General features: G+C 46.0%; 1 protein-coding gene and 2 long non-coding RNA genes across 5 annotated transcripts in view; 1 reads left to right on the top strand and 2 right to left on the bottom strand.

Moving 5' to 3' along the window:
• Window positions 1-24,722, bottom strand: part of KLHL6 (kelch like family member 6) — a 70,504-nt gene that overhangs the window by 41,719 nt on the left and 4,063 nt on the right. The window lies entirely within an intron of this gene.
• On the bottom strand, window positions 4,504-14,678 carry LOC144339061 (uncharacterized). Its single transcript, XR_013413695.1, has 3 exons — window positions 13,821-14,678; window positions 12,435-13,275; window positions 4,504-4,778 (listed from the first exon to the last, which is right to left on the bottom strand). It is a non-coding gene; the product is annotated as an uncharacterized LOC144339061 (long non-coding RNA).
• LOC144339062 (uncharacterized) lies at window positions 11,177-23,929 on the top strand. Its single transcript, XR_013413696.1, has 2 exons — window positions 11,177-11,605; window positions 23,658-23,929. It is a non-coding gene; the product is annotated as an uncharacterized LOC144339062 (long non-coding RNA).

A 24,722-nucleotide genomic window follows, 5' to 3' on the forward strand; every position in this document is an offset into this window, starting at 1 on the left:
GCATGAGCCACTGCGCCCAGCCTGCACTACTCTTCAAGAAGAGGGAAAAATTACCGTAAGGGTGATTCAGAGATAATTAGGGCCACTGCCTCAGTTCAGGAAGCCAGACAGCCTCCATCAGACGCCTGGGACTCGGGGGAGGGGGTGTTGGGAGGACTCTCACCTACAGCCATGGAGGTGACACTGCCACCTCAGTGGGCTGGAAGGGAAGACCATCAAACCAAAAAGGATTATTCTGAAGCCTGGAAATCTAATGGAATTTATCTCACTAGGTTTTGGAATTTCTTGGGACACCTCACTTCTTCCATCTTTCATATTTCTCCCTTTTGGAATGGGAATGTCTTTCCCACGCTTGTCCCATTTTTGTATTTTGGAAGCACACATCTTGTCTTGTTCCATGGGTTCACAGCTGGTGAGGAATTTTGCTTTAGGATGAATTGTACTTCAAGTCTCATCCATATCTGATTTAGATGATATTCAGACAATAATTTGGACTTCAGAGTTGATGCTGGAATAAATTAAGACTTGGGAAGCTGTTAGGATGTAATGAATGTATTTTTCATATAAGAAGGACATGAATTTGGGGGCCAAGTATGGAATGTCATGGATTGAATTGTGTGCCCCACAAAATTCATATGTTGAAACCCTAACCCCTAATGTGACTGTATTAGGAGTTAAGATTTTTAGGAGGTAATTAAAGTGAAACGAGATCATAAAGGTGGATCTCAATTTGTAGTATTAGTGTCCTTATAAGAACAGAAAGAGAGATTCCACACCCACCCCACCACTCCTGCTCATGCACCGAGAAAAGGCCATGTGAGGACACAGTGAGAAGGTGGCCATCTGCAAGCCAGGAAGGGAGCCCTCACCAGAAACCAGATCATGCTAGCAACTTGATGCTAGACTTGTAGACTCTACACAAGTGTGAGGAAATAAAAATTTCTGTTGTTTAAGCCACATAGTCCATGGCATTTTGTTATGGCAGCCCAAGTTGACTAATACTGGCAGTCTGTATCCACCCTAGACCCTTGTAGTTCACAACCCAGCAAGGGCATTGATGCCCAAATAACAGTCTACGAGGGCCATAAGAGAACTACAAAGTGTTTTGGAAGCCAAGAATGGCTACTCATAGAGAAGGAAAATTCTGAAATGTGAAGATTATGGATAGGATTTCTAGGTAACAAGCATAGTGAGAAAAGCCATAAAGATGCAAGGGCATGAGGCATGTAGAGAAACTAGCAGACATGTGATTCAGTTGGAGCTCAGGGGATATGAGAGATAGGGATGAGACGATGGTCTGGAAAGATAACCTGCATCCTGCTGGTGGAGGGCACTGAAGGCAGGATAGGGAGTTAGGTTTTTACTCAGTGAGCAATGGTGAGTCATTGAAGGTTGATGAGCAAAGGCAGGACTCAAAGAGAACATTTTAAACAGATGTGTTCTCACTTTTGTTTGCAGGTGATGGGTGCCACTAGAGTCAAGTATCAGATGAACCCAAAAAGAGCTGGGAGGCTGGTGACAATGTGAAAGCCTTTTCTCAGAAAATGTAATAATTGAGGCAGTAGCCACACCACTAGGGAACGTCTCCAAACATCTGTCACTAGACTTTCTAAGCTACAGACACACGAACAGCTTAGGGAGCCATTATCTCCCAGCCAAGTCATTGAAATGCAAAGGCCCTGGGTGGAGCTCTGGTGATGTAATTCCAAACGCTGGGACTTCCATCTCAACACAGAGGGGATAACATCCCTAAGTCCTGCCCCGGCTCTCTATCCCACACCTATTTATCTCTGGAAATCAATCGTCAGTTCCTCCTTCCTTCCTTTTTCTTTCTTTCTTTCTTTCCTTCCCTCTTTCTTTCTTTTCTTTTCTTTTTTCTTTCTTTCTTTCTTCCTTTCTTTCTTTCCTTCTTTCCTTCCTTCTTTCCTTCCTTCCTCTCTTTTCTTTCTTTCTCTTTCTTTCTTTCTTTCCTTCTTTCTTTCTTTCTTTCTTTCTTTCTTTCTTTCTTTCTTTCTTTCTTTCTTTCTTCTCTCTCTCTCTTTCTCTCTTTCTTCTTTTCTTGGCCTCAAGTGACCCTCCTCCCTCAGGCTCCCCAGTAGCTGGGACTATAGGCACCCACACCCAGCTATTTATTATTTTTTTTAATTTTTGTGGAAACAAGGTCTCACTCTGTTGCCCAGGCTGGTGTTGAACTCTGGGGCTCAAGAGATCCTCCTTCCTCAGCCTCCCAAAGTGCCAAGATTACAGGCATGAGCCTCCGTGCCTGGCCACTCATCCGTTTTTTTATCCCTTTTCCTAATCTGCAAAACAAAGGTAACTGCTTATGGCTTCCCAGAAACATTCAAAAGTCAAAAGACTTCCAGAGAGAGAGAGACAGAGACAGAGATACAGAAAATCACTAGACACTTGACTTGCTGACTTTTTGAATCTTTTGTTTTAGCCAAGGAGATCGTCCCCTCTCTGTCCTTCCCCCTCTGTCCTTGTTGTTTTAATCAATGGTAATCCTCCTACCCTTTCCTTCCCTCCCCTCTTCTCTTTTCCCTCAGCTGGCCTCTTTCTCCTCACAAGAATATGACAACAAGAAAGAAAGAGCGAAGGTGAATTCCGGGGCCTCTGCAAAGTGAAGAAATCCCCACCCGGAGCTGGGGGAGCCATGATGATGTCAGAGCAGGTGACCAATTTACAGGCCAGTTTCCTCAGCCACAAACCCTCTTGGCCAGCAGCACAGAGCTGTCTGCAGAACCATCATCACCAGCCTTTAAAAGTAATGTCATGTAGGGCTTGCCTCGCTGCCTCCTGATTTTATAAAGAATCTGCTCTCAGAGACAGCGTATGATTGCTTCTCAGCTCAGCGGACTTCCCTGGAGGAGCTGGAAGATCACTCTCCAAGCCTCCCTTTGTTGGAGTGTCTAGAGCAAGGCTGCCCAACAGAAATGTAATGTGAGTCATCTACAGCATTCTACATTTTCTAGTCACCACGTTTTTTGTTTGTTTTTTGAGACAGAGTCTCACTCTGTTGCCCAGGCTGGAGTGCAGCGGCGCCATCTCAGCTCACTGCAGTCCCCATCTCCAGGGCTCAAGTGATCCTCCTGCCTCAGCCTCTCAAGTGGCTGGGACTACAGGCGTGAACCACTATGTCTAGCTAATTGTGCAATGTTTGTAGAGATGGGATTTCACCGTGTTGCCCAGGCTGCTCTCAAACTCCTGGGCTCAAGCGATCCATCCACCTGTCTCCCAAAGTGAGGGATTATAGGCATGAGCCCCACCACGCTCGGCTCCGACTTTTAAAAAGTAAAAAGAAAAAGATAAAAGTCAACTTTAATAACATATCTTATTTAACCCAAAATATACCTGAAATATAATTTCAACACCAAAGAAATATTTTTAAAAAATTACTAATGCGATAACTTACATACTTTTTCTCATACTGTGTCTTCAAAGACCATCTCTCATATATATATATATATATATATATATATATATATATATATAGAGAGAGAGAGAGAGAGAGAGAGAGAGAGAGAGAGACAGACTCTCTCTCTATTGCCCAGGCTGGAGTGCAGTGGCGCAATCTTGGCTTGCTACAGCCTCTGCCTCCTGGGTTCAAGCGATTCTCCTGCCTCAGCCTCCTAAGTAGCTAGGACTACAGGCACCTGCCACCACGCCCGGCTACTTTTTGTATTTTTAACAAAGATGGGGTTTCACCATGTTGGTCAGGCTGGTCTCGAACTCCTGACCTCATGATCCGCCCGCCTCGGCCTCCCAAAGTGCTAAGATTGCAGGTGTGAGCCAATGCACCCAGCCTCATGTATATTTTATACTTAAAGCATCTCAGTGCAGACTAGGCACAATTCAAATGCCCGACAGCCACATGTGGCTAGTAGCTACCATATTAGACAGCGCAGTTCTTGCCATCAGTTCTGAACTCAGGTGTTGGGGTCACCCAGACCTACAGTCATCTCAGGAAGCAAAGCAAATGTCACCCATATGAATGTCATATAAATAAATATATGGGAAACAGGAAATTCAGCAGGACAGGGTGGACAGTGATCATGGGGTCAAATAAGCTTCACATAATTGAGGCAACACATCTCTAGAGGTCCACCAACATGACATTTAGAAATGTTATTTCACCTAGACTGTGACTTTAAGATAGTGAGAGGTTAATTTGGTTGAATCTGTATAATCAAGTCTGCAGGAGGGATGTTCCAATGGTCTAAGTCAATGCTTTGCACTCCGAGGAGCACCTAAATGAAGTCAATGTGTTTCCCATCTGACTTATTACTGGGCTCTCTAGGGTCATCCGGACTCTTAATTGGGCCATCACTCCTAGCCACGGCTTCCGAATTCTTTTTGCGACGGAGTCTCGCTCTGCCTCCCAGGCTGGAGTACAGTGGCACGATCTCGGCTCACTTCAAGCTCTGCTTCCCGGGTTCACGCCATTTTCCTGCCTCAGTCTCCCAAGTAGCTGAGACTACAGGCGCCCACCACCAAGCCCAGCTAATTTTTTGTATTTTTTTTTTTTTTTTTTTTTGAGACGGAGTCTCGCTGTGTCGCCCAGGCTGGAGTGCAGTGGCCGGATCTCAGCTCACTGCAAGCTCTGCCTCCCGGGTTTTTACGCCATTCTCCTGCCTCAGCCTCCCGAGTAGCCGGGACTACAGGCCCCCGCCACCTCGCCCGGCTAGGTTTTTTTTTTGTATTTTTTAGTAGAGACGGGGTTTCACCGTGTTAGCCAGGATGGTCTCGAACTCCTGATCTCGTGATCCGCCCGTCTCGGCCTCCCAAAGTGCTGGGATTACAGGCTTGAGCCACCGCGCCCGGCCTAATTTTTTGTATTTTTAGTAGAGACGGGGTTTCACCGTGTTAGCCAGGATGGTCTCGATCTCCTGACCTCATGATCCACCTGCCTCAGCATCCCAAAGTGCTGGGATTACAGGCGTCGGCCACTGTGCCCGACCTCGAATTCTTGTTTGGAATCACAGTCACTTGATATCATGCTGCCCCAGCTCAGCCCATGCCTGACCGGGCATCTGGATTCCCCAGAAGCAGACCTCCTGTGTTAGTGACATAAGGGAGCAGGGGAGTAAGACAAGGTGGGGAGGAAGCCCAGCAAGACAAGAATCATGCAAAGTGTCTTCAGCCTGATCCCGCAGGGACCTCTGGAAAAGACACTTCTGAGTTGTCCTACCAGGAGGCAAGGGCCATGATACTCTCTGGCCGCCCTGACTGTCTTTGGTTACAGGCCCTCCACGAGAAGGTAAATTCTCCAGCACGTCTGGCTTTGTGTGTGTGTGAGTTTGCATGTGCACAAGCAAAGGGACTTCCAGGAGCCTGGGGAGGGCAGGGGAAAAAGAGCAGCCACCTGGCTGTTGGCAGGCAGAGGAGGGACTGGTGTCTAGTCTGGGCTCTGATGCTCACTCATTGTGTGACTTAGTACAAGTGAGTGAACCTCAGCTTCCTCACCTGTAAAATGGTGTAATAATAGTCCCCATCTCGGTGAGCTGCACAGAAGTATAAGCAAGATGAAGTACACCAAGGCATTAGCACGATACCTGGAACCTCATCAGCATTCATTCGGGGGAGGTATTTTGGACCAGATCGGAGGAATCTTGGCAGGTTGGTGGGAGACACGAAGGGGTAAGTGGACCAAGCACCACACTGACACACAACCATTATCTCACCGGCATTTGGCCGGGTGTGTATCAGGTAACTGTGTGTCCGAGTTGCTGCACTGCTGTGGACCATCCATCCAGAGGAAGCACAGGGCTAGCGCTGTGTACAGATGGGCCCAAACACCTCAGCTCAGTTCATGGAAGAGAAAGAAAGTGCCCTCAAGACAGTGTCCTTCTCCCCAGGGATCTTTTTACCAGCCTTGACTCCCCAAGTTCCAGCATTTCTCTGTCTCCTTTGAAATATTTTCACGAGTTTTCTGCCACTTAAATACACTCCCTTGGCCATGGCCACCATGCTGAACATGGATAAGATGAAACTAAGGGAAAATCTGCATATTCCTCATAGACTGAACTCCCAGGCCTCCTGCTGCTCCCCCAGGCCTCCTGCTGCTCCCCCAGGAGATCTATGGACACACTTGGGCAAAGCTTGGTCCCCATGGGTTGGCAGCAATAGAATGGGGACCAGAACCTAGGGCTTCAGACTCTGAATCAGGAGCTCAGCAGTGCACAAAAACCAAGAAAATCAGCAGGAGTTCAAGGCATTTTTGGGGGGTCAACTCAGTGTCAGCGCTCAGTGGACCAGCCTGAACTTTGCTCTCTGAGAACACAGCTTAGTTGGTTGCTGACAACTTACCCCGTGGCATACATGCAAGATATTGTGTAATAAAAACACTCTCTAGAAAGACACCAATTCTCATGAGATTGTTGTAAAACAGAGGTAGCTAGGAGGATCCTCATTTTACAGCAGAAACAATCTCACAGCAGTGTACCAGTTGCCCAATACTTGGGCGGTGAGTCAGTGCCGACCCCAAAATAGAGCCTGACCCAGCAACCTTGTCTCCCACAACAGTCATGAAAATATTCACAGGCCCAAGAATCTCCCAGCATGAAGTCGGGCCATGCCGCAAACACGGCCTGGCTGCACGCCTCTCTAGTCTCCACCAGGATTCTGCACCTCAGGTCTCTGCCAAACATCGCCTTCTCAGAGATGCTCTCCCCTGCAATCCCCCGAATCTAAAATCGCCACTCCTTTACCTCTTCACTTCCTTTATTTTTCTTCATAGCTCTGCACATCCTGAAATTAGATTACCTATTTGCTAACTATTGTCACCCCACTAGCATGCCAGCTGAGTGAGGGTGTGCCATGCTCAGCAATGTATCTAAGGGCCAGAGCAGTGCCACCACCAAGTAGGGATGGTCCCTAGAGAAAGTGAGTGAATGAATGAATGGATCAACCAACTTGGTCTTCCTAGTCCCTTTGCACTTGCTTTTGACAGGAATCTGTACCTCCAAGAATTATCAAACATCCCTGGAGGATGAGGCCCTCCACCGCCACTAGGGAACTCCTATCCAGGGCCTAGACACTCCCGAGTCCAGGGCCTAGAGCTTGAAGAGGACACTCAAGCATTTGACTTACCTGCACTACTTCAATGTGTTCTGCAAGCTCCTGTAGTTCCTAAACTTCACCAACTCAGAATATTTCACCCAGCCCAACTCCATTATAGCTGACCCCTTCCCTAGAACTCCAGACCTCTGAACTCTCTGACTCCTGTAACCCTAATTCTAACCCTATAAACAAATACCCACCCCATAACCCCCACTATGTCACTCCTACACCAGCTGCACCCCTGTCTGCCCCCTGTTCTGTCCTTCCTCTGATTTCTTCACCATCCCCGTTTATACCAGGAATGAACTCCCCTGTTTCACTGAGATATTCTGTGTTGGGGTGGCTTCAACATTAGTTGCAAAATGAGTTAAATTCTACTTAAGAATACAATGTCCATATGTATACAATCTGTTTAAAAGTTTTTTAAAGTAGTCAGCATGTACTACACAATGAACACTATTGTTAAGAAAGGATTATTGGATATAAACACAATGAAGTCAATCAAAGGGGGTTCCATTGCAAAGAAAGCAGGGAGTCAGCAGATGGAAGCGTGACCTAGCATGACATGGCATCTCTCTCTATGGTCCCTAGCACCACTTAGTTCAAGACACCAAAACCTGAGCCAATACTAACCAAGGGAAGCCCATAAACACTCAGCTCTGCCCTGTTTCTGAGCTCAAGCTGTCCCCTAAGTTTTATCATATGGACCCTGTCTCAATGCTAAAGTCCTGCTTACATCCTTGGCCTCAGATACTCCAGCCTCAAGAGGTGGATCTCAAAGTGTGTTCCCTGAACAAGCTGCATCAGAAACTTTGGGTGCTTATTCAGAATGCAGAATCCTGTACCCCACCTACCTTAGACTTAGTGAAGCCAAATATCTAGCAGTAGGGCTGGAGGTATGTATTTAATTAGGTGTCCCTAGCTCCGACCCATAATTCCTTTGCAAAACAAACTTTGAGAACCTCTGCCCTAGAAAGAGGTCACCCCTACTTCTCAACACAGGCCTCCTCCTGAGAAGGAGATTGAACGAAGGTCAAGGTCATGGAAACAATCGGTCATAGTGCTGGGAAAGATATGTTTCTGGAAAGTCCTCCCTCACTATGGATCCTTCCTTTCGTCTTCTGAGACACAGCCTTCCTAGAATCCCATGAGGCCTACGGCTACCTCCTGAATCGGGTGGCAATCTCATTCGTTTGCCAGCTTTGCTCCAAACTGACAGAGGAGCTGGAAGCCTAGAGTTGCCCCAACTTGACTCTAAGCATCAGCAGTCCTCAAAAGAACTCCCTTCTGTGGGCCAGGCGCTGTGGCCCATGCCCGTAATCCCAGCACTTTGGGAGGCCGAGGCGGGCAGATCGCAAGGTCAGGAGTTCGAGACCAGCCTGACCAACATAGTGAAACTCCGTTTCTACTAAAAATACAAAAAATTAGCCGGGTGTGGTGCCTGTAATCTCAGCTACTTGGGAGGCTGAGGCAGGAGAATTGCTCGAACCCGGGAGGCAGAGGTTGTAGTGAGCCAAGGTCACACCACTGCACTCTAGCCTGGGCAACAGTGTGAGACTCCATTTCAAAAAAAAAAAAGAACTCCCTTCTGCCAAGCTTCTTGCCCTAGAAGCTCACTCCTCAAGGACACTGCCCATGGCCCCTATGGAGATGAAAACTGTAGCCATGTTCCTAGGGAAGCAAAATCCTTCTAAGTCCCACCAGACCGTTACTGATGCCTCAGCCTGCCATGAAACTCAGCCGTTCAAGTTTATGACAGAAAGAAGGGCTTGCTCTGTCAGCAAGATCAGACAAGATAGAACATCAGTTACAACAAATACTTGTGGTCAGGCTTTAGTGATGATACAGTCACAAAGATACAATGAACAGTTTTTGTTTCGTCTGCCCAACTTACTCCTATCTCTTTTAGTAGGAGCACCCAGATCTTCCACTGGGAATCACCCCTCCTCCAATATCAGGCTGAGAGATATGGGTGAAGCTAGGCTTACCTCTTAGACCAGTGGTGAGCACCGTTCAAGTCCTATTTACGTGCCCCAAGCCACAGTGATTGGTTCAGGGATGGGAATAGGAAGAAGTCAATTCAATTGGAGCCAATTCCAGAACTTTCTTTGGAATTACTGAGAAAGAGAAGCTGTCTCTTCCCACCAGAATTGCTGAGCTGGTGGAAATGAAAGTTTGGAGATGCTGGCTACCTGCTTGTCCTCATGTGTGAAGACATTCCCTGAGAGAGAAACCCACACAGAGGAAAGCGGAACTAAGAAGGAGAAACTGAGTCGTGGTAACATTACTTTGGGCACAAGGACCCAACTATACCTGAAACCATTACCCCAGACTTTTTTTTATTTTTTTTTTATTTTTTTATTTTATTTATTTATTTTTTTTTTTGAGACGGAGTCTGGCTCTGTCGCCCGGGCTAGAGTGCAGTGGCCGGATCTCAGCTCACTGCAAGCTCCGCCCCCCGGGTTTACGCCATTCTCCTGCCTCAGCCTCCCGAGTAGCTGGGACTACAGGCGCCCGCCGCCTCGCCCGGCTAGTTTTTTGTATTTTTTAGTAGAGACGGGGTTTCACCGTGTTCGCCAGGATGGTCTCGATCTCCTGACCTAGTGATCCGCCCGTCTCGGCCTCCCAAAGTGCTGGGATTACAGGCTTGAGCCACCGCGCCCGGCGACTTTTTTTTAATTCCATGAGCAAACAAATTCTTTTTTCTCCCTTTATACTTGGACCAGTTTGAGCTGAATGTCTGTCGCTTGCAGGGCGGAGTGATACAATCGGACAAAAGAAACCCTAGCGATTCTCTGAATTGGAACTCCAGGTCCGTTTTTGTTGTTTGTTTGTTTTGAGACAAGATCTTTCTGTTGCCCAGGCTGGCCTCAAACTCCTGGCCTCAAGCAATCCTCCCACCTCAGCCGCCGAAGTAGCTGAGACTACAGGCACATGCCACCACACCCAGTCCCATTGATGATTACCGTAAGCCCTCCTACCTGAGAGTTTAACTTACAAAACATGGGGGTTATTCTTTATCTTCTTTTGCTTTTGTTTTTACGCATCTTCCACCTCCTTCCTGAAGATGAAACCTGGCTTCCCCTAACAAAACCCCACTTCCCTCCCAACCGAACGAGGTCGGCTGAGATTCTCACTTCCCCTCTTGGCGTGGAGCAGGGTCCGCATTTGTGCTCACCATCCACCGCCACATCTCGACCAGGCTATTGCTCAGAGACTGCACGTCACCCTCTTTTCCCGAACACTTTCCAGTCCCACCTCCAGGACTCTGTGGCTTCCCTGTGACCATGTCATTGTCCAGAAGTCAGGGATCTGCCTCTGCTTAAAGATTTTTTCCTGAGCCTTCCCTGGTTCTAACCACTTAGAAATTGGCGAGTTGGCACTGGTCCCAATCTTCACCCCAAGGTATTCAAATGCTAAGGCTCCTCCAGTCATAAAAGTTATCTCTTGTGACAGGCAAAGATGATCATACGTGCGTTCTAGGCTGCTCCCTCTGCCAGCTGCCACAGAGGAATCTGGACTGCCAGGCCTGTCCCTTGGACTTTCATGACACAGAATCCAGAGGGAAAGGGACAGAAGACAGGAGCTCCTCCAGCTGGGGATGGGGAGCAGTTATGAATCTAGACGTGAAGGAGGAGCTGCCACAGTTGGGCTACACGCAGGAGTGCACAGGCCAGGCTTGACTGGAGCTAAAATCCAGTGCCCCCTACACCTGCCAAGCCTTGTGCACTAATGTGGATTGCAACCCCCAGAAAGGGGCACCCATTTCTAATTGGTCCTCCCAGGTAACTTATTTACATTCAAAGGAAGAAGCTGGGTGTGGTGGCACAGGCCTGTAGTCCCAGCTACTTGGGAGGCCAAGGCAGGAGGATCACTTGAGGCTACGAGTTCAAGTCCAGCCTGGGCAACATAGCAAGACTAAAAAACACAAAACAAAAACAAAAAAAACAATCAAAGGAAGGCACCCTAAAAGCCAGCAGTGGTCTCTGTCAGAGACATGGATAAGAGAGGGGAACACATTTTAATAACAGCTGTGTCTGTGTCTCCAAGGTGTTCAAAAATTGCAAGTTCAGAACTTGAGTTGTTTTGTTTCTGAGCTTTGCTCTAAAATGAGATAGCCTGGGCAGGCGAAGGGTTGATAAGGTTAGACCACTTTCTCTTTCTCTTTACAATCTTGAGGCTCAGAACTGGCCCTTGGCAAAGAGTGGAGTCAGTTCACTTTGTGTTCCAGCCCTCCTAACCTCACTTCCCCCTACCCTTCCCTGCTGGGCAGTGCTGCCTCTCCCTTGTGCTCTCTGTGGCCTGGCTGTCCTGCGGGACCGCAGAGAGGACTGTGAATGTTGCTGGAGGCCTTCTCCCCATCCACACTGCCTACACCTTAATTCCAACCCTCATCTCCTCTCACTGCAGTTTCTTGCAACTTACCTGAGGGTCTGCCTAGATTGATGGGACCGTCGATACCCACAGTGCAAAGGATTATTTTAATGGAGATCTTGGATCACATCTCTTTTCTGCTTAAAGACTCTTCCATGGCTTCCCACTGTCTGTAAGTCATGTTTCAAACTCCTCAGCTTCACCCAGCAAAACCTTTCCTGGTCTGACCATGCCTATCTCTCACCCTTATTGGCCTATGCATGTCCTTTATTCCAACCTACTTTTCTACCTGTGGTTACACTGCGTGGCACCTTCCCAGATGTGTATCTCTTTGCCTGGAATGCTCCTCTCTTTTCCTTTCTCCCCTCTGGCCCCTTCTGGCCAATGCCTACTCATCCTTCAAAACTCCGTTCAGATATCACCTCTGCCAGGAAGACTTCTCAGACTGCTCTTTCTTCAGTCTGATTCAGTGCCCTTCTGTATGCTCCTATAGCTCCCATATAGCAAACCTCCCATGGCCCCTGTGCTGAGCTCCACCATAACCCCTGTGCAGAGCTCCGTCATAGCGCTTATCATCCTGTACAGTAAACATCAATTTACTTATCTCTCTGTCCTAACTAGATTATGACTTCCAGGTCAAGCAGGAACCATAATTTATTCATCTTTGTAAACTCTGTGCCTGCCACGGAGTAGGCACTTAATAAATTTGTGTCAAATGGATGGATGGATGGATGGATGGATGGATGGATGGATGGATGGATGGACGGACGGATGGACGGATGGATGGAAATTCCCTAAATTCACTCAGCACTGTAGTTCTGAAAGTTTAGCATTTTGCATTCCTTCCCCTCCAGGTATTTTCACATTAAGAGAGATAATACTGGCCAGGCATGGTGGCTCAAGCCTGTAATCCCAGCACTTTGGGAGGCCGAGACAGGCAGATCATCTGAGGTCAGGAGTTCAAGATCGGCTTGGCCAATATGGCGAAACCCCGTCTCTACTAAAAATACAAAAACTATCTTGGTGTGGTGACCTGTAATCCCAGCTACTCGGGAGGCTGAGGCAGGAGAATAGCTTGAACCCGGAAGATAGAGGTTGCAGTGAGCCAAGATCGTACCACTACACTCCAGCCTGGGTGACAGAGCGAGACTCCATTTCAAAAAAAAAAAAAAGAGAGAGAGAGAGATAATACTATGCAATGTTCCTTAACTGAAAGCCTGCTAATCATCTGTGGTACACTGGAGGAGCATGGGAGGAATGAGGATTTTCATAGCAGTTACTAAGAATTCTCTCCCCCTCCATCTCCAGGCCAATCTGCTAATGAGACAGGCATCATCTGCCAACCCAGCCTGCTATCCTGAGTTCTAAAGACACTGCTAGTCACCTGACATTTTCCTAACTTTCTCTAATCTCTGTTCTCTTCTGTCCTATTTTTTTGTGTTGTGTTCGCTGTACACAATAATACAATAAAATTCCACCTTCCAGGAGTTATCCACCGGGCCTCTACTTCTCTCATAATTCCCCCAACACCAAAACGCCCTTGACACTCAGCCCTCTATAAACCTGAGCTTACTCTACAAGACACATGATCTTTTCAATCCAATAAGGTCTTACTTGACTCTGGACCTGAATCATTATATGCAAACCTGCTGAGTGTCTATTATTTATTATAGATCCCAGAGCATCTCCTCAGAAAGGGCTGTGATGCAACCTCTTAGTTTTGGTTTGATTGTGTTTTAAAGCCATAGCACAAGGCCGGGCACGGTAGCTCACGCCTGTAATCCCAGCACTTTGGGAGGCCGAGGCAGGCGAATCACCTGAGATCAAGAGTTTGAGACCAGCCTGGCCAACATGGTGAAACCCCATCTCTACTAAAAATACAAAATTAGCCGGGCATAGTGGCACCCGCTTGCAGTCCCAGCTACTCGGGAGGCTGAGGCAGGAGAATCGCTTGAACCTGGGAGGTAGAGTTTGCAGTGAGCTGAGATCAGGCCATTGCACTCCAGCCTGGGTGACAAGAGTGAAACTCAGTCTCAAGAAAAAAAAAAAAGCCATAGCAGTATCAGCACTCTTGTAATTATTGTGACCTTAAAGTTTTCCATAGAAGTTAAATACAATAAAAGAATGCTGGCCTTTACAGCTGGCAGAGGACTTGTAGGTTGCCTAAATGATACTCTTTCACAGCAAAGGAGACTTATCTTTATACGGAGATGGCCTCACCAAGAGAATTTAAGAAGGCTTTTACAAAAGAAGCAGAAGTATCATAAAACACAAAACAGTAACAATAAAAATAAGAAGACAAGAATTAAGGAATTAAAGTGGAAGGAGAATATATCACTGAAACCAAGGCTAAGGAAAGTTAACCCACGGAGCTTCCTGACAACCACAGCAAAGGCAAAAGTACGACAAATTGCCTAATAAGAAAGTAAAGCAATGTTCGTTATTCCTCTTTAGAGGACTTTATTTTTCCCTTTGTCCAGCATCTCTCCATATCGGGAAATGCTCTTCTCCCCACCCAGGCCCCAAATCATGTGGCTCAGGCGGGAGCTCTCACATCAATACAGACCTCTCCACCTTTCTGTCTTCTGCTTGTCTGTCTGTCTGTCTCTCTCTCTCTCTCTCTCTCACACACACACACACACACACACACACACACACACACGCATGCACACACAGCTCTTTGGCCAAAGGTGGACTCCTAACCTAGGCTGGGCTGATCATTGTGCCCCACCTCCCTGGCACAGTGATTAGCCTAGGAATGGGTAACTGAATGGAGCTGAGCCAATCAGAGTCTTTCCCAGGGGTTTTTCAAGCCACAGGTAGAGAAAGTCCCTCATTTTCCCTCTAGAGCCAAGGCTAGGAGTCTCATAGCAACCGACAGGCAAACCCCCAACAGTGTGGCAGAAGTCAACCTGAGAAATCCAACCTGAGAGAGAAGCAAAGTGAGGGGTGGAGAAAGAGCACCAGCGCTGCGTGCAAGGGCCTGGTTCCCCTTCTCCCTGGGCTCTGCTGCACCCCAGCCCTCCTATGATTTGATAATGTGACCAAATACTTTTCTCTTTGCCTAAGCTGATTGACTTGATTTCCTATCCCTTGAAACGAAAAGACTGCTCACCAATAAAGGAACATGGAGCAGCACAAATGGATGCTGAGCTCATGGCAGTTTTACCAAAAGCACAAAGGCTCTGCATGTGGCCAGCTCTTCTCGTGGACTGTTTGGTGTTTACCATGTTAGATCCTTGTCCTGAAAAAACATTTTCATGGAGAGACAGTTGCATATCCGTGGGTTTGTTGCAGGGATAGAGCTTACAACTTGAGCTACGAATGATGAAAATATTTCTCTGTTGTGTTTTAGTTGGGAAGGTTTTTACAAAGCCTGGCATGGAAGATTATTTAAAATTGAAGAATAGATTTTCTAATCTTGATTGAAATAAGATCCACATGCTGTAGACACCAGGGGTAGGGGTGACAGAGATGACACTTCCTTGAAAAATCAAAGGACCTGATAGCACTTCTGCCCTGATGCAGAACGCCCCCTCTCCCCACTCCCAGTGCAGAAAAAAAAAAAAAGGACTGCAAGAGTCACATTGTATGCATGGCACATCTATATGCAGGTGGTCACATGAGTGACTGCTTGAATCCAGAATATTCTGAGGCATTTTGGATTTTGTAACTGTTCCTTCCCATTTTTCCTGTGATAGCCACATTTGATCATCTTTCCCTTTTCTAAAGTTGCACAATAGCTTCCCACCGAACTCTGTGAGGACTTCCTGCTCTGGCCAGGATGCTACTTAATCAGTGACTGGACCTGCAGGAGGAATATCCAAGTGTTTGTTCACTTCACGCATGTATAGGATGTCTGCTGAGTGCCAGCCATTGCAGTGGCATCAAGGAGAAGAATATGGTGGTCACTGCCTTCACATGGCTTGCATTTTCAACCTGCTTTTAGTCCACCCATGATGGATGATGCCTTCATGCATCCCCACAAGTGTACCCAGGACTACTCACAGTTTTGCAGGGAGCAGAGGAATGAAAGTGCTAATAATTACCTTCTTGCCTATTTGGGTCTCAGGATCCAGATCTCTGATGCCTTTGTGACAAGGGTCATGGAATCCCCTCATAACTGTGTAGTTTTCATGGTACTTTAACATCTATTCTGCTCCTATTGCAGGCCTAGCGAATAGTTTTGAATTGGAAGCCAGTGATACCAAGAAGCCTGGACGGAGGAGAGCCTGCTTGGGTGGAGGCAGGACAAGCAGCAGCAGCCTCCAGCTTCCAGAGACAGCCCTGACAGCAGCACCAGTGGCTGCAGCTGTGCAGCTGTGGCCCCAGCATTGTACAACAGCAGGGAAGTCCCCCCTACAGGAGTCCTGGGTGGCTTCGGGCTGTGGTCCCGGCCCCTGTCTGGCCTCCCTTGCACCTGTTTGTCTTCTGGGTTTGGTTCTCCAAACTTCTGTGGGGATTTTGTGAGTTCCTACTATCATTTACATAAATTTCTCTTCTCAAATAAGCTAGAGTTGATTTCTGTTTCTCAGAACCAAGAAATCTGACTTATTACCACGCATAAAGTGTTGGGGCAAATAAATTAATAAATGAATCAATTTTACTATTTGCATTTCACAACTTGCTGGGATCGGTAGACATAAATTGTTAGCCTCACTCTATTGTAGACATCGGTGTTGAGCCTCAGAGAAGCCAAACAATTCCTCCAAGATTTACATAGCCAACAAGTGGCAGAGTCTGGACTGAAATCCCAGTGCCATAAATCTTTTTTTTTTTTTTTCACAGAATCTCTTGCTCTGTCGCCCAGGCTGGAATGCAGTGGCATGATCTCAGCTCTCTGCAACCTCTGCCTCCCGGGTTCAAGCGATTCTCCTGCCTCAGCCTCCCAAGTAGCTGGGACTACAGGCGCACAACACTGCACGCGGTTAATTTTTGCATCTTTTAGTAGAGAAGGGGTTTTGCCATGTTGGCCAGGCTGGTCTTGAACTCCTGATCTCAGATGATCCACCAGCCTCAGCCTGCCAAAGTGCTGGGATTACAGGCATGAGCCACTGCACCCAGTACCATAAATTCTTTCCGCTATACCAAGTTTCTGGTTCTAGCCGCAGTGATGTTTATTTTCAGAGCACACTATCTTTTCACCTTGCACACCCTGACCCTGCTTCCTTATTTCTTTTTTAACCCTTTGATCCAGACTGATGTCCTAAGGCATGCTGGGTCCTTGCTGCTACGGAGGCCTGTCACCTCAGCCCCCAGACATAAACTGGAATGAATGTTCCAACAGTATCCTGCCTGTGCATGTATGTATGAGCACAAGGAGGCTCCAATTTTTACATTTCCTCCTCATTTTCAGCTTATATAGCCTACACTAGCAAAAGAGTCTTGGGGAGCTTAGAGGTCATAGGAAATGACCTGTTAGCCGCATTTCTGTTCTCTATGACAAGGCCTGTTTTCAGTTTAGACATCATGGGGAAACCACTCTTCCCATTAAAGTGAGCTCCCCCGAGGATGAAATGGACACCATGCTATCTACTTGACATTATGAAGATTGAATGAAATAAAAAGAATCCAGCAAAGTGCCTGAAAAAATGTTGGCCATCCATATTCCAAACTGAGAAAAAATGCTTAATACAAAGATTACCACATCACTTATAAAAACAAAATACTGGAAGCAATAAATGTCCACAGTGAGAGAAAGATTTTCATATTATGCCTCTGTTGAAACTGGTAGCAATATAATAAATAGTCATTATGAAAAGTATGGAGCACCGTAGGAAAAATATTATAATGAAAAGAGGGGGCAAAGCAAGATGCAAAATTGCATGTAAACTCTGGAAAGATATGCATGTGAGAAAAAGTAGACAAATAACACCGAAATGAAAACTGTTAACGTTATCAGAAAGCCCCATAATCCCTTACCCAAAAATCTGGAAGCCAGATGTGCTTTGCCATTCAGAATTCTTTGGATATTAGCATATCTTAAATATTATATAGCACCTCCAGCACTCTTTAATCTAATGCATTAGTACTTCAGCAGTGAGTACACGAATGTCGCCCTAAGTGGAATAAATGAAGACTGAGGTCGGGAGCAGTGGCTCACGCCTGTAATCCCAGCACTTTGGGAGGCTGAGGCAGGCAGATCACTTGAGGTTAGGAGTTCGAAACCAGCCTGGCCAATATGGTGAAACCCCGTCTCTACTAAAAATACAAAAATTAGCCGGGCATGGTGGTGGGCACCTGTAATCCCAGCTACTCAGGAGGCTGAGGCAGGAGAATTGCTTGAACCCGGGAGGTGGAGGTTGCAGTGAGTCAAGATCGTACCACTGAACTCCAGCCTGTGCAACAGAGCAAAACGCCATCTCAAAAAAAAAAAAAAAAATGGCTCTGTAAGTAACTTCACCTCAGTTCAGGACAGGTGCCCGACCTGACAAGTGCCATTCAAATTGGATTTAGCCATGAAATAAGTTATGAAAAATTTTACATTCATCAGCACTTTGGGAATTTTGGAACTGCAGATAAGGGATTATAGATATATAATACTGAAATATTCACTATCATATTGGTTCTGATCCACAATGTTGGAAAATATTAAAAGTGGAACATATAGGGCCTGACCCTGGTGTTAAAATCATCAGCTTCACTTGAATTCTCAAGTGTACCCACTGTGGCAACAGCAATCCTCAACGCATTTGCTATTAGCCAGATTTTTAATACAGACCTACATGGCCTTAACTCATTTTTGTTTTTCTTGGCACTTATTCTCTTTTTAAAAATTTTTTTTTAAATTTTACTTTAAATTCCAGGATACATGTGCAGAATGTACAGGTTTGTTACATAGGTATGCATGTGTCATGGTGGTTTGCTGCACCCATCAACCCATCATCTAGGTTTTAAGCCCTGAATGCATATTTGTCCTAATGCTCTCCTTCCCCTCACTCCGCACCCACCGACAGGCCCTGGTGTGTGATGTTCCCCTCCCTGTGTCCATGTGTTCTCATTGTTCAACTCCCACTTATGAGTGAGAACCTGCAGTGTTTGTTTTTCTGTCCCTGTGTTAGTTTGCTGAGAATGATGGTTTCCAGCTTCATCCATATCCCTGCAAAGGACATGATCTCATTCCTTTTTATGGCTGCATAGTATTCCACAGTGTATATGTGCTTGGCACTTATTCTATCACCTGGACTCGCTGACTCTTTTCTAACATCTTACCCCGTTACGGAGAAAAAGCTCAGGATTACGACATCTACATGTGGCTTAAGAGTAGTCTCTTGCTCCACTTTTCTGCCATGAAGTAATTGGCTAATATGTAATAATGATTAACAAGTGCATAGATTGTGCTCACAATACCCTTCCCATTCCTGGCCTCATGCTTGACTTTTGTAGCTGGTAGGCAAAGTCCTCTCAACGTAGCCTCAAGGAACCAGACCTAGAGACGGGGTTACAAGACAGGAGCTAGAGTCCAGACAAAGATTCCAGGCAGCAGCATCAACAAAGGAGCTTGCTGTTGACTCAGCCTCAGCTTGGAAGCTTTTCTATGCATGTAGGAAGGGCCAGTCATGAGACAGGGCAGAGGAAAGCCTGATAACCCCTCCCCTCATCACTATGATTCCCCTCCCTCTGCCAACTCTGGGAATCACAGCATGGCTGCCCTCACAGGTCACTGTCACTTATAGAGTGTGCCATATTTTGCAGTGAGCTGGGCTTCCCAGATGGTGAGAATCAGTGGTTTAGATGGAGATCCGTTGGGAGACGGGGTTCTTGTGCACTATGCAATGACTTTGGTTTGGAGACATGCCCAAAAGCATTACACAAATGGCATTTTCTTAGTAGACTTCTAAAAAACATGAGTAGTCTTTTTTTTTTTTTTTTTTTTTTTAGGCAGAGTTTTGCTCTGTCACCAGGCTGGAGTGCAGTGGCAAGATCTTGGCTCACTGCAACCTCCACCTCCCAGATTCAAGTGATTCTCCTGCCTTAGCCTCCCCAGTAGCTGAGACTACAGGTGCGTGCCACCATGCCCAGCTAATTTTTGTATTTTTAGTAGAGATGACGTTTCACCACGTTGGCCAGGATGGTCTCGATCTCTTGACCTCATGATCTGCCCGCCTCAGTCTCCCAAAGTGTTGGGATTACAAGTGTGAGCCACCGCGCCTGGCTGAGTAGTCTTATAAAATTTAAAAATACGTTATGAATGTTAAATCAATGCTTCCCCAAATGTTTCTGCTGTGAAAATATTTGAATACCTTGATACTGGCTGTTTGACACTTAAACATATGTTATAGATGACTTTTTAAGCTTTATTATCCCTTTTACTTTACTCAGTGTCAGCTATACATTTTTTCCTAACTTTCTCATTCCACTCAAGACTTTAAATAAGCCCCCAAAGGGAAATATATTGTCTGAGTTACTAATGTAGCCCCTGTTTACAGCCACCAGGTTACATTTCTAGGTTGACATATTCCCACTCCATGGTCATCTGACACTACAAATACGTTGTTGAAACTGGTTTTTCTATGTGTGTGGTTGGGGTTTGAATCCGTTTGTGGCAGAGACAATAGGATAACGAGTGGCCAAACAGGTTTTCTCCCTCATATAAAAAAATGACACAAGCCATTGGTTTCATTGTCTCTCTAACAAAAATCTGAATTGTTACTGGGTAATAACAGCAATTTCTACAAACTTCCTCTGCATTTTCCTTGTTCTTTAGGGGAGTAGGTCTTTGCAAAAATCAGGGGTAATCACACACAAGAGAACAAGAAAGTAAGACCCAAGGAAATACTGAAAGGCACCAAGGCAAAGAGCTTAACACACTAGCGTTTGTGAATTTCTAATAGTAAAGTGAGCTCAATGTCCCATGACTACGTTGCAAAGCCTTCACCCCACCCCATCCCACCCCAGCAACCATTTGGCTCTTTAGTGCTTGACTCTTTTATTTTTTTTTTTGAGACAGAGTCTCACTTTACTCTGTTGCCCAGGCTGGAGTGCAGGGGCGTGATCTCAGCTCCCTGCAACCTCCGCCTCCCGGATTCAATCGATTCTCCTGCCTCAGCCTCCCGAGTAGCTGGGACTACAGGCGCATGCCACCATGCCTGGCTAATTTTTTGTATTTTTAGTAGAGAAGGGGTTTCACCATGTTAGTGCTTGACTCTTAAATATGAATAGATATCTAAAGACTACCAGATATTTAAGTATAGCCTCTAAAATAAAAGACAGAGGCCAGGTGTGGTGGCTCATGCCTGTAATCCTAGCACTTTGGGAGGCCGGGTCAGGAGGATGGTTTGAGCCCAGGAGTTTGAGACAATCTGGGCAACATAGGGAGCCCTTGTCTCTAGGAAATAAATAAATAAATAAATAAATAAATAAATAAATAAATAAAATAGAATAAAAGAGACTAAACAAAGAGAAAAATACAGGGAAACAAACAGTAAAAAAACAAACAAACACAGAAGAGTGGTTTTTAAAAAAATATAAACCTCAAAGAGATTAGGTGAAAATATGACCACATGAAACAAGAACAGGATGTTATAAAAAGGAAGCTTCATAAATAAAACAAGAAAAAAAGTCAAAAACTGAGATTCTCAACAGGTTGGAAGATAAAATTGAGAAAAATCTTCCAGAAAGTAAAACAGAAAGGTAAGAGGATGGACAACAGGAGAGAGAAGATGAGAAAGCTAGAGACTGTTCTAGAAGTCCACATCTACTGAGTAAGTGATCCAGAAATAGAGAACAAGGAAAATAGTGACCATGTAATTACCGGGGAGTAATATGAGGAAATATTTAGGATTAAAGGATGTGACTCTCCATATTAAAAGGGTTCATCAAATGCATAGCAAAATGGTTGGAGTAAAACACACACACACACACACACACACACACACACACACACACACACACCCCTCCAAGGCACATCATTGTGAAATATCAAAATGTTATTTAAAATCAAAGAGAGGCCAGGCGTGGCGGATGGCTCACAGCTGTAATCCCAGCAATTTGGGAGGCCATGGTAGGTGGATCACCTGAAGTCAGGAGTTCGCGACCAGCCTGGCCAACATGGTGAAACCCCATCTCTACTTAAAAAAATACAAAAACTGGCCGGCCGCGGTGGCTCACGCCTGTACTCCCAGCACATTGGGAGGCCGAGGCGGGCAGATCATGAGGTCAGGAGATCGAGACCATCCTGGCTAACACAATGAAACCCTGTCTCTATTAAAAATACAAAAAAATTAGCCGGGCGTGGTGGCGGGCGCCTGTAGTCCCAGCTACTCGGCAGGCAGGAGAATGGCGTGAACCTGGGAGGTGGAGCTTGCAATGAGCCGAGATCGCGCCACCGCACTCCAACCTGGGCGACCGAGCAAGACTCCGTCTCAAAAAAAAAAATTTTAAAAAAAATTAGCCGGGCATGGTGGTACACGCCTGTGGTCCCAGCTACTTAGGGGCTGAGGTGGAAGAATTACTTGAACTCAGGGAGGCTGCAGTGAGCCGTGATCAAGCCACTGCACTCCAGCCTGGGCAACAGACCGCGACCCTGTCTCAAAACAAAACAAAAATATATGCAAGGCCTTAAAAATAACTTCCTATGGGTGGGCGCGGTGGCTCACGCCTGTAATCCCAGCACTTTGGGAGGCCAAGACAGGTGGATCACGAGGTCAGGAGATCGAGACTCTCCTCACTGACAGGGTGAAACCCCGTCTCTACTAAAAATACAAAAAAAAAAAAAAAAAAAAATTAGTCGGGTGTGGTGGCGGGCGCCTGTAGTCCCAACTACTCGACAGGCTGAGGCAGGAGAATGGCGTGAACCCAGAAGGCGGAGCTTGCAGTGAGCCGAGATGGTGCCACTGCACTCCAGCCTGGGCGACAGAGCAAGACTCCGTCTCAGAAAAGGAAGGAAGGAAGGAAGGAAGGAAGGAAGGAAGGAAGGAAGGAAGGAAGGAAGGAAGGAAGGAAGGAAGGAAGGGAGGAAGGGAGGGAGGGAGGGAGGGAGGGAGGGAGGGAGGCTTTCCATGCACTCTTTCTTAGGAAGTTATTTTAGAATGTGCTCATCAGGGTAAGAGGGTAAGAGGAAGATAGGGGTTGAAGAGAGAAGGCTGCATTCAGCATAGCAGACAGTCCCAGGGAATGATGGAGAAGCAGCTGAATCCTAGCCAGCCTGCAAATCCAGGGAACATACATAAGATGATACAAGGCAGGAAGATTCTGAGGAAATGGAACTGGTAGATTCTTTGATGCACTGGATCACATGAAAGGTTTTTGTAAGACTGTGAGCAAAAGACATGCCAAAAACAAAGCAAATGAAAAAATGAGTGAATTAATAACTTCAGGAAAGACAAAAAGGTTTACAAGAAAGGAAATGTTATCATTGAGCAATTTGGCTCAACAGAGAACAAGATTTTCATGAACATAATAATGTAAACTCTTGTTGTGATAACATTATGTTGAAAGATTACAGGGAAGGGGCCGGGCGCGGTGGCTCAAGCCTGTAATCCCAGCACTTTGGGAGGCCGAGACGGGTGGATCACGAGGTCAGGAGATCGAGACCATCCTGGCTAACACGGTGAAACCCCGTCTCTACTAAAAAAATACAAAAACAAACTAGCCGGGCGAGGTGGCGGGTGCCTGTAGTCCCAGCTACTCGGGAGGCTGAGGCGGGAGAATGGCGTGAACCCAGGAGGCGGAGCTTGCAGTGAGCTGAGATCCGGTCACCGCACTCCAGCCTGGGTGACAGAGCAAGACTCCGTCTCAAAAAAAAAAAAAAAAAAAAAAAAAAAGAAAGATTACAGGGAAGGAAAGCATATGGTAAGAGGGTTAGGTAGATACTAAATCCTTATTTGAAATCAGTAAATGATGTCTAACACAGAAAAACCAAGAAAGAGCAGCATAAGTGTATTTTGCAGAAATATAGAGCTAGTGCCAGAAGAAACAAATAGAAATTGAAAATGGTATCCTTTGGCGCATGAGACAGGGTGGAGGAGGAAAGAGGAATTTTTGTTTTTCATTATAAGCTTTTAAATACTATTTAACGCTTTGTTTACTATTTGCGTATCTTTAATAAAAAATAAAATTTAATTATAAAAAAATACATGAAAAACAGACAGGCAGTGAAGAGACAATTCACTAAAAAAAGAACTGCAGATGCCCCCTAAATTTATGAAGAGATGTTTGATCTTATTAAAAATAAGAAAAATGTAAATTAAAGCTAAATTGAGATATTCTTTCTCATTTATCAGATTGGTAAAAATTCAACTGTTGGATGACACCCTCTTTTGGTGATGCCGTGGGGGAATGCAACATGATTCAACCCTGATCAAGAAGTTGCAATAACCACTAAGACTGCAGATGCATTTGACTCAGCGAACCCCCTTTAAGAAATGTGTATGAAAAAAAACCCATGTTTCAGGTTATTCCTTACAACTTTGTTTGTGATAGCAAAATGTGAATTAGAAATGGTCCAAATGTCTGTCCATAGGGGACTGTTTAATAAACTATTGTCGATCCCTTAGTGAAAAGTATTTATTTTCTCAATGAGTAAAGGAAAAAAAATGACATAATTTTACAACCAGCTTCCAGGCCCTCGGAAGCACAGAGCGCTGTGTTGAAAGCCTCCCAGACTGGCTGGGCGCAGTGGCTCACGCCTGTAATCCCAGCACTTTGGGAGGCCAAGGTGGGCGGATCACAAGGTCAGGAGATTGAGTCCATCCTGGCTAACATGGTGAAATCCCGTCTCTACTAAAAATACAAAAAACTAGCCGGGTGTGGCAGCAGGTGCCTGTAGTCCCAGCTACTTGGGAGGCTGAGGCAGGAGAATGGCGTGAACCCGAGAGGTGGAGTTTGCAGTGAGCAGAGATTGTGCCACTGCACTCCAGCCTGAGCAACAGAGCAAGACTCTGTCTCAAGAAAAAAAAGACTCCAAGACAGAGAGACTCTCTGACCTCCCTAAACCTGAGCGTAAAAAGAACCGCTTTCGAAACCTTAGACGTAAAGCGAGAGAGGCAGTGAGACCATGTCAGATTTAACATCAGCCCTAGGTCTAAATCCCAGTTTGGCTACTTTTTATTCGCCGTGACACTCTAGACTTTGGTTCCTCATCGGTAGGCTGGGGATAGGACTCCCTGCCTTGTCAGGTCGCTGTGAGGGTGGAGTGGATGAGAGTGTGTGATACGGAAGCTACAGGGCCTGGCCCACAGTAAGCGCTCCACAAACAGGAGTTGATATGAATAGCAGCACCGGAAAAAAGAATCCTGTCTCCAGGACAGTATTCATTGTAGAAGGAAAGTCATGTTGGAAATCCCAAG

Source organism: Macaca mulatta, chromosome 2, assembly GCF_049350105.2.
Source record: "Macaca mulatta isolate MMU2019108-1 chromosome 2, T2T-MMU8v2.0, whole genome shotgun sequence".
In the NCBI taxonomy this organism is placed as follows: domain Eukaryota; kingdom Metazoa; phylum Chordata; class Mammalia; order Primates; family Cercopithecidae; genus Macaca; species Macaca mulatta.